The 10245-nt window shown below is 45.4% G+C and overlaps 1 long non-coding RNA gene across 1 annotated transcript; it reads left to right on the forward strand.

The window, feature by feature from the left end:
• The first annotated feature begins 5052 nt into the window (after positions 1 to 5052).
• LOC119307880 lies at positions 5053 to 7496 on the forward strand. The gene is made up of 2 exons (XR_005149604.1): positions 5053 to 6428; positions 7277 to 7496. It is a non-coding gene; the product is annotated as an uncharacterized LOC119307880 (long non-coding RNA).
• Positions 7497 to 10245: the final 2749 nt, after the last annotated feature.

A 10245-nucleotide genomic window follows, 5' to 3' on the forward strand; every position in this document is an offset into this window, starting at 1 on the left:
TGCAACGTATAACATATATTTTATGTGCGAAAATCATGGTCAATTATGACCCATAATAAAAGGGAGACTAGTTAATGTGGGGTTGCTTTCTTAATTGAAGGGTAAATTGATTTTGATTTTGATCCAGTCACAGCGTGCCGGCCCTCTCGCCCAATCCTAAATCGCTGCCGCACGCTCCTTTCCCTCTTCTCCATTGCAAAACCACCTCCTCTCCTCTCCATCATCTCCATTCCAAAACCACCGTCTCGCCTCTCCCTCTTCTGATCTTCTCCATTGCAAAACCACCTCCTCTCCTCTCCATCATCTCCATTCCAAAACCACCTCCTCTCCTCTCCATCGTCTCCATTCCAAAACCACCGTCTCGCCTCTCCCTCTTCTGATCTTCTCTCCATTGCAAAACCACCTCCTCTCCTCTCCATCATCCATTCCAAAACCACCTCCTCTCCTCTCCCTCTTCTCTATTGCAAGACCACCGTATCTCCTCCCATCTTCCAAAGCTAGCACCGGACCACTCAGAACGACATCTATGGAGAGGATGCAGCAGCGAATCAGGCAGATCGCTGGCGGCGACCAGGCAAAGTTAGCCAGGTTGAAGGAGATCCTTAGTTGGTTTGACAATGAGTGGGAGATTTCGAGGACGGTGCGGGCCATGTGGTAATGTATGCGAAAGAGCGAGACGGCGGCGATGAGGGCGGTGATGTACATGTACTCCTCGGAGGCAGTCACGCCGCAGTCCTCCGAGGCGACAGTCAGGCGGAGGTGGTGGGCGTACAGGTCGAAGGTCGAGCACCCAGAGGATAACGAATCGATCGAGTATGGTGTGCCGTTCGTGAGGGTGCAGAGCCAGCCGGAGCCACAGGAGTATTCATTCTCCCACCGCAAGAGGAGGCCGGATGTCGCAATGTCGCTTCCCCGACATTCTCCGCGGTTCCCTCGATGCTTGCCTCGTTTCAACGGCGGCGGTAGGGTTTAAGGTAAGCTTCGCACTAACCTAATCTTCCACCTGCTCATGCTTACAATCAGTGTGACAGCTAATGAAAATCATGCTTACAATCAGTCTTCGAGTACTACGCCAATCACCCTAAAATAGCTCTGGACCTTTGGGTCAAAGTTGTGACACAGTGTACAAATAAAGAAAAATAGATTGGTGCTTCTTTCAGAAAAGAGTACTCCCTAGAAAACTGCCAATATAAGCTACTATTATTTGGTTAGAGGATTTGCTGCCAAGAAAGATCCATCCACAAAGAGCACCACACATCCCACTGGTTGTGGTGGATGCCAATGCGTGCATGCAGCATGGTTGGTGTCGGTAATTTTTACTTGGCACACCTCGCACTCTGCATATATGCCGGTTCCATACGTACATTTGTGCAGTTCCACCAAAATGCAGCTGAATAACCCTGTTTGCACAGATAATGAAAAAGCGTGATTACATTATAGTGGCACCAGTTGATGAAACACACAAAATAAATAGAAGAAAATATTTAGATAGTATCATAGTATGCCATGCTGCGAGGCCGAGATGGGCCCTGCGACGCCTCATACGGTACGCCTCATACTGGACATCATCCCAAGTCTCCCAGATACACCTTCTGCCAGTGATGAACATCAATGTACAGTAGTAGTACAAGGAGGCGCCTTGAGACATTCAAATCTCTATTTTTGTACATATCAACTAAAATTAAGCACCCTAGTTTGCAGAAATGCTTAAACATTAACAATGGGACTAGTTGATGAAACATACTTTAACAAAGAGAAGCACTTTCTTTATCTACATTGGAAATGAAATGATAGAGATGACACTCGCTCTATTTTAATTGTATTATTACTTCATTTTATCAGCGAAACTAGGGTCGAGCAGGTGGCAAACGAGGTGTACCGTGCGTCGCAAGGATGGAGGCCGGGGGTGCTTAGACTAGGATGCTAAAGCTGGCTCTTTCAGTCACCAACATGGATGATTCAATTCATGGGACCTTTTGGTGCAGTTCACCTAAAATGAAGCAACGTCCTGTGAGCTAGCTTCTTCTTCTTCAATTTTTTTAAGAAAAGGGCTCCAGCCTCGGTTCCATTTCCATCAGAAAACGAAACCCACAGAGCTTCTTCTTCATTAGTTGCAATAAAATTGAGCAACGTCAAGGTTGGTTGTGAAGCTCCTGGAATGCTCAACTATAATTTGGATATCATTTGTGCAGTTCAACTAAGACTGAGCGTGAAATTTATATCTCTGTTTGCACAAAAAGGTGGAAAGGAGGGTGACTAACAAGTGATGAAACATGCATCAAATGGAAAGAAGCATGTTCCTTATCTGAATGGCAATCCTACAAGGACAATAGCAATTTCTAAAGCAGTGGCATTGCTAGATATTAGTGTGGGCATTAGGATTAACTATGACAACCGTTAAATACGATATTACTTTGGGCACGAGAGAGTAGACGGACCAGGACAGTTGCATTTCTAACGAAAAGAACCAACTTATCTTAATGGGAAATTTTAGCAGGATATGTAAAGAAGTGCCACTGATTCATATTACTGGAGGCATTACATTGAAAACAACATTGGTTTAACGTGTCCTTACTTTCAACAGTGCGATTGCTATATTTTACCAGTGGCATTACATAAGAGTGGCTCGGGGCAACAAACATCAGAACATGATATCTGGGATGGTCCCATTTTTGTTTAGTATAGCCACCTTATACTATGTGAGGCTAGCAAATCTAGTGCTGGACTTACTCTGTTGATTTGTCCCCTAGTCCCCACTTTCTTTCCTTTTTCAACCAATAGATCGGGTTTATATTGAGTTTGTACTGCGTTTCCCTTTATTTCCCTATTAGACCTAGAGACCAGTTGGATAGCCAGTCTCTACTACTTTTCGCCCCCATTATTTCCTCTTTCGACCAAGTCCTAGATTCAGGTAACAAATCCTCCCCCACCCCCACCCCCTTTCTTCCTTGTTTGAACCAAGTAGTACTAGATTCGAGTGCATGAACTAGTTTTACCTCTTAAACGTAAAAAAATTAGGTGGTTTTCGAACATCCGATCGATCCTATCTACAAGGGGGCTTGAGAAATAGTAAAAGTTAGAAATGCAGCGACGTCAGGAGCTCGGGAAGTAGAGCAAGGCCGGTTTCGAAGGAAGTTGTACCTGATGGTCACCGGGATGTCGCTAGGTGGGCGGCGGGAGGCCGGATCTGCCCACACTACGGCAGCAAGGAAGAAGGGGTCGGAGGCCCTCCCTGGCCAGCGGTGCTTGGGAGAGAACGGCAAGGCAGGCTGATCGGGACACGCCCAACAGTGGGTAAGAGCCGTCGCCGAGGACGACCGCGTGAACGTTGCACCTTCTCACCTTCCCCGACGGAGAGGATCCGGCTAGATCTGTAACCAGTGGTGAGCAGAGAGAGAGAGAGAGAGAGTGTGTGTGTGTGGCCACCGCTGTCGTGTTTAGATCTGGAGAGGCCGAGATAGTGTGAAGAGAGCAACGCTAGCAAGCAAGCACGGAGGCTCCTTCCTATATAGTGGAGTAGTACTTAGTTTTCTTTTGTCTACCAGAGCCGGCTTGACCTCGTCAATGACTGTCGAGAAGTCTTCATGCACGTGGCCCGGAGGCGCAGTTGTCGTCATTTTGATTTGAAGCACCGGATTATAACATATAACATGAAAAATGCCACATGATAAGAAATCATAACCTCACTGCCCAAATGAGACAATATGAATCCCGACGGACAAACTAGACGAGGAACAAAGCTCAAATTAAAGATAAACTCGTAGAAAATGGGTCCATCGATAGATGTCCTAATTAACATTGCCGGCTTGACCTAGATGGCAGCCAAGTAGTCACTATTCGTGCATGTGCCCCCAATGACTAGCCCAACTCAGTTGTCGCTGTTTAACCCTCGCAGTGATCCGAAGCACATGACACATAATTTTGCGAGATGACAAGAAAACTTTTTTTAGATTTCTCACCACAACTACAGCCATGTACAACACAGCCTGCACGATATGTAGACGATAGCCAATCCAGACGTGTCTGCTGGAGTCTGGTCACATGCATGGACGAACTAATCTTCCGTGTCTTGCAGGGATCGTCCAGGCACCAACGTAGTACAACACTTCTCTAGTACTATCGCTCGTCTTCCTCTTCTATTAAGTCACCCGACTTGCGGGGCTGGGGAGTGTGCCTATGGTCGGTTCTCAATTGCTGTCCCACATGTGTGTGCGAACGCAATATGACGCGCGTTCCATTCGGAGAGCAGCGTGCCAGACCGACCGACCGTTTGGGGTGCGATGCGAACGCGACGGGCATGCTGTATACTCCGTACATGTGTACCACCGTTTTCTAGACGCTTTGCTCCATGGCGCGGGCGCAATCCATGGATACAAAATTAGTATACTGTATACTATTTGAAAGTCGAGGGCGGGGCTTTTCCTGCCCGGTAGGCGGCGGGACAGTTCCGCCTAGTCGGTTCGACAGAGACGCGAGAAGACGAGGGAGTAGGCTGCTGCAAACGTAGGGCTATGTCATTTGACAGCGAGTTACTGCTGGATAGGTGGGGCCCCGTGATTTGACTTGCCATTATCATTTTAACTACGGCGCTACGACCGGCGTGAGTCTCCCGATTCCTGACCACCTCCATACAGGTGCCTCTCCCAATGCTCCACCATGTAGGGTTTGTTTGGTTTGAGACTAAATTTGCCAAAGCTTGCCACATCTAAAGTTAGGCAAGTTTGACCAACTTAGGTGTGTGTTTGGTTCAAGCCACATCTTAGGCAAGCCACACTATGGTCCCACATCACATACACACAAAAAGTGTGGCAAGATTCTCTTAGGCTTGCCAACTTGTGGCTCTCATTTTGAAGAACTAACCTTAGGCAAGTTTGACAACATTATTATCTCTACTCCTATAAAAATACGAATTGGCGGTGATGGTGTGCCTGCCTTTGGATCATATGTACCGTCCGATCTTGAATCTAAGGCTGAGATTGAGCTAAGACCGTGCTGTACCCAGCGCCAAAACAGAATAGTCTGGACGTTTCTCCTCCTCTCGCGAAACAAATCTCTAGAGCCTCACGTCCACCCACCCTATCTCTGGCCACCGACGCCCATCCTCTCCCCCGCCGGCGAAACACTCCCACTGCCGCAGCCGAAAACAGTCCCAATCTCGACACCCAAAGGAGCACACCAACGTGAGAGGCAGGATAGAGCCCATCCCCTCCGCCATGGTCAACGGCCCGCCGCCCATGATGGCACTGACGCCCCCCAATTCCCATGCCAACGCGTAAGAGGCGGCGCCATTGGATGGATGGCGCGCGTGCTATATGCGTGTGCGCGTGCGCCTGAATGCTAGGGCGGCGTGCAGGAGCTCCCCCTTCTCCTCCCTTTTCCTCTCTCTCCCCCTGCGCGCGGTGGAGCTTGAGCTGGGCGGGACGCTAAGCGGGAGTTCTTGGGGGCAGAGGAAGAAGACGTTCAGGTAGAAGGCGTGGACATTGGGGAGTAGCTACATGGGAGGAGGGCGTGAACGGTGGGATGGGTGTTGGCTGGCTGTTGAGTGCATCAAGGCTGCTCTAATGTTGTTAATTTTCTTGCTCTGCCCTGATATACTACTATTTGAGCATATATAAAGAGATCATAGAGGAAAGCAACAGTAGGCTGCTGCGATTTTGTTCATGGTGCTACTGGTTTTGTTAATGTTGGTATTTGCTTACTGATTACAACTGCTGCTACTAGGTACTCGCTTTATGATATGAATATTATTCAGTTATTCTTTCTTTGTTGTTTCTATCTGAATATTATTCAGTTATTCTTTCTTTGTTGTTTCTATCTGAATATTATTCAGTTATTCTTTCTTGTTTCTATCTCAATATTATTCAGATATTCTTTCTTTGTCTAAATCGATTTAGGAGAAGAGATAGAGAGAAGAGTTACTGGTGTGGTTCATTTGGGAAATTTAGTACTTTGTTTATACTGCTTTGTTTTAGGGGATGAAGTAAATAGAAGAAGAAATTCCTGGGATGGATCTCTATGAAAGTTGTTACATGAAGTATTTTATCTGGGAACGCCTAATACCCCTGGTGTTGGGTTTGGTCTTCATTCAATCCCCAAATTATATGGTCTGGTAAGATTTTTCCTTTTGCAAATTTGATTGCTTAATGGTGTGTACGCCAGCATCCGTCTCCTGTTTTCCTTGCATGCTCACCGACAACAGCGACATCGGCGGGAGACGAGGAGTATCCCGTGTTTGTTCTGACGAGCATTGCAAGCTCTGAAATGTACATATTACCTTGACGAGGACACCCCATCTCAGCTCTTGGCTTCCAGGGATACGTGCTGCCAGCGGTAGCACAATCACACTGGCACAGTGCCCCGCGTCGTCTGCACCGATGCTGCTGTGTCCTACCTCCATGCTTCACCGTTGTGATTCCATCCGCCAGGAGGTGCGCGCACATATATTTCATCCCCAATACTGCCTATGTGATTTTCTTATTTGATCAACTTCGGGTCCGCAAAAGTTGATATTATATCATCTCAAATATTTCTTATTTGATCAGCTCTTTTTAGAGATATAGACTAATCAATAGCTTAATAATTTATAATCACTTGGGCCAATTACCTGATAGCAGACAGGAAGAACGATTGTTGAAGAGGCTTAGGAAGTCTGCTCACAGAATTTTGCATGGGCTAGAATCAGGCAAACACGATAAGTTGCATGCATGTATGTAAAATTCCGGATAATAGAAACAGGAAGGTGTATGCTCGACATGCTTGACCATGTCAAAGCTCATGCATGATCAATTATATCCTGAGGTTATTCGTATTATCTGGAAGGTGAGCTTCAAAATTTTGTAAAGTAGTGTTTCCAACAGTTCAGAGCTTCTGCTTTACTATATTGTCAGTATTTAGGTGGATGGTCTCTCTTTTAAATCCTGATACAAGTAATGCACTTCGGCAAGTTCTATTTATCTGTCTCTTTGCTGCCAATAGCTGATATAATTTCATCGTGAGCACGCAAGACAACAGCTCTATTGTTGTTCATGGTTGTTGGCCTATGCCCTATAGAGAGAATAATTAGTATTTGCCTCTATGTATCAGACTGTAGCTGTGCCGTGTACCTATTGTATCATTTTCATCATTGACAGATGCGGGTAGCAAATTATCATTGCAAAATGTTGTGGCTGCAGTGTTTGACTTGTTAATTCTACATTCCTTCCTTTCCGGTGAAGTGTTACTTTTGCGTTTGTTATGTCTTATTTTTCTCTATGTTCATTGCTTCTGTTGACTTCAGATTCTGCATATGGGGAGAAACATCCAATTTTTCAAGACACATCCCGAATATTTGTTTCCTGGTTGTCCGTTGTCAACGTTTTCTTTGCATAGACCTGGTTGATGTAAGAAAATTTACAAGTAGTCCGATACTAATATTTTTGTATGTACATACATGTGCACTCACCCCTTCTATATAAATATGATTGCTCAAATATGATTCAAGAGCATCTTTTACTTTACATTTTGTTTCTTTGTTCCGTACAAAATGTACTGAAAGTGTTGTCCATTGGGTTTTTTGTTTGCCTAAATATACTATAGACCCTATAAAGGTTCCTTTTTTCCCTTTGTCTAAATATTCTACAGACCGTTATATATACTACATACCATTTTTGGGTGAGAAGGTAGATGAAGCGAGATCTCGAGAGCTAATATTGTTGGCACAGATGTTTTGAGCAAATGACTAAAAGAAGGGTATACTATGCTTGGCGAATGATTCCATGGCCTCATAGATGCCTAAAATATTGCTTTCGTTCATGGTGGCAGTGTACGTAGATTCTTGTAGCAGTTAATGGGGTGCGGACTAGAGATGGATCTTGTGTTAACCAAAAGCTGGTTATGGTGTGGTCACAATTGCCAAATGTGTGAACGGATTTTCTATTTGCCACATGTTCTCTGTCCCCCTCAATATGGGACAAGAAGGAGAAAGCTGGGTAGGGAGAACAAATAGTCTTCTGCAAGGTGAAAATTGAGAAGAAAATGTTTGCTCGGAAACCATATGTCTGATTATGCTCAATGTGTACTTCACCAACAATATGGCATCGCTTTGAAGGATGTCTTGTACATCTTTTATTGTTCACTAGACTCTTGACACTTAAGTAAACAATCCCACCCGATTTTTGTGATTCCGTAGCGTAGCATGGCATTTTACTAGTATGGCAAATGTGGCACTCCTAGGCCTAGAACCAAACAGCCCCGTAGTAGTAAAGGCTGGCTCTTGCATGAGAGCCCACTTCTCCACTTTTTCCTTGCCTCTCTTTCCTTCACATATGCAAAAATGCCATGTAAAGCGCACTATTGTACTTACTTGCTCCTACAGGTGCTTAAGCTTGCCACATAGGCATAAAGTCTGATGTGGCAAGTTAATTAAGAAGAGAGAGATTAATTTGGTGACCCAAGGAAGAAACGGTGCTAAGCGCGTGTACCTAGGTGAAAAGACAATTTTGAGTTAAATGAAGCAAACTTAGCAAAACCATTTCATTGGAAGAGGTCACTCCTTGGCAAATGCAATAAATACTAGTACTCCCTATGTCCCATTATATAAGAACGTTTTTGACACTACACTAGCTAGTGTCAAAAACGTTCTTATATTATGGGACGGAGGGAGTACGAAGAAAGAGATAGAGAGGAGTAAAAAAAAAATACACTTATAGCCAACCTTATAGCCAACCTTGTTGTAGTATGAGTGACTAAGTGATGACTATGTATGACATGCCAACATCAGATAGCCTAACGCACCGTGTTAAATCTCGAAGGGCGCGACCGCGCGAGCGACGCGATGGTCGTGGTAGGCGCGACCATGATACGGGCTGCTGGCAGCCCTTGGATCTGATATCAAACGGTCGCATGCTAAGTTGCTGAAAATTTTAAGAATAACCCTCCAGGATAGGATATTCACCCATAGGTCTAGAATCACGCCATGCAACCGTTCGATCTCAGATCCAAGGGCTCTCAGAATCCCGTATCATGGGAGAACGGAAAGCCACTACCCTGCCGTTCGAACGCTGGCAGTTCGCTCCTACTCTTTCCCACACGTCTTTTAATACTACGGCGGTTCGCTTCTAGTCGCCCCGTCCATTCACATTACGGCAGTTCCACTAATCCTAACCCTCCTCCCAAATCCATGGTGTCCCAAATCTCCACGATCGGCGGTGAGTACAAGGTTAGAACCATCACCGGTGATGAGTTCGACGTCATCTACACCCGTACTTTCGCGACGGTGAAAGGATGCCTTTCTCGCTTCAGACGCATGTTCGAAAACTCACATGATGAGTGGGTCGCTGGGCTAGATGTTGAGTACACCATAGTCGTGGGACCAGAGAAGGGTCTAAAGGACGAAGAGAGGAAGACGCCCGCCGTGATCCAGGTTTGCGTACATAACGTTTGGTTGGTCTACCACATATGCCATGCCGACGTTGAGTGCCAGGATTTGAATAACTTCCTCGAGGACAAAACAGTCAAATTCATTACTGTAGACTTTAAGAACGACAAAAAAGTCCTGCGTCGGATAGGCCTCATTGTAGGCAACCCCTTCGACCTCCAGAAGAATCGGCTGGTGCCCTCTCGTCAGCCCTCAATGCTGACCCTGGCATGAGCCATGGTTCATCCTTACCGCAAACTGGAGAAACCTCATTACACGTTTCATCGTCATGCATGGCAGCGGAATGTACTAGATATAGACCACATCCAGTACGCTGCAATGGATGGCTACCTTTGCTTCAATATCTACAAGGGTTGGATGAAGAGCAACAACCAAGTTGGCGGTTCAAGCAAAGAAGTATCAGCCAAGAGGAAGAGGGACAAGGACGAAGTCTAGGACGTGGACGAGGACTCTGAGTAAGGTGGCAGTGTCGTTGCTCATGGCGGTTCTAAACTTCTAATGCAGTGTCTACCGGATTAGTTGCATAGTTTAATTTCAGGTGTGCTTAGTTTAATTTGAGGGGTGTGTTGTGCTGAGCCCCCAGCAGAACTATGTTATGTTTCTTCTCGTTACTTTAACTCTTCAGTATGTACATACTAGTACTAGTATTTCCTTAATAGAATTTAGCACCCCAATTAAGCACGTACTAGCTTTTTTAATAGTACTATATGCATAATTTGGCGACGAGCGCTCTCTATATGTACCACCTTTTTTTTAAATTTCAATTTTTGCTCCATGGCGCAATCCATCGATAGTGGAGTACTACTGTACAAAAGTATACATTTTTTAAA

The sequence above is a fragment of the Triticum dicoccoides genome, chromosome 5B (assembly GCF_002162155.2).
Source record: "Triticum dicoccoides isolate Atlit2015 ecotype Zavitan chromosome 5B, WEW_v2.0, whole genome shotgun sequence".
NCBI lineage: Eukaryota > Viridiplantae > Streptophyta > Magnoliopsida > Poales > Poaceae > Triticum > Triticum dicoccoides.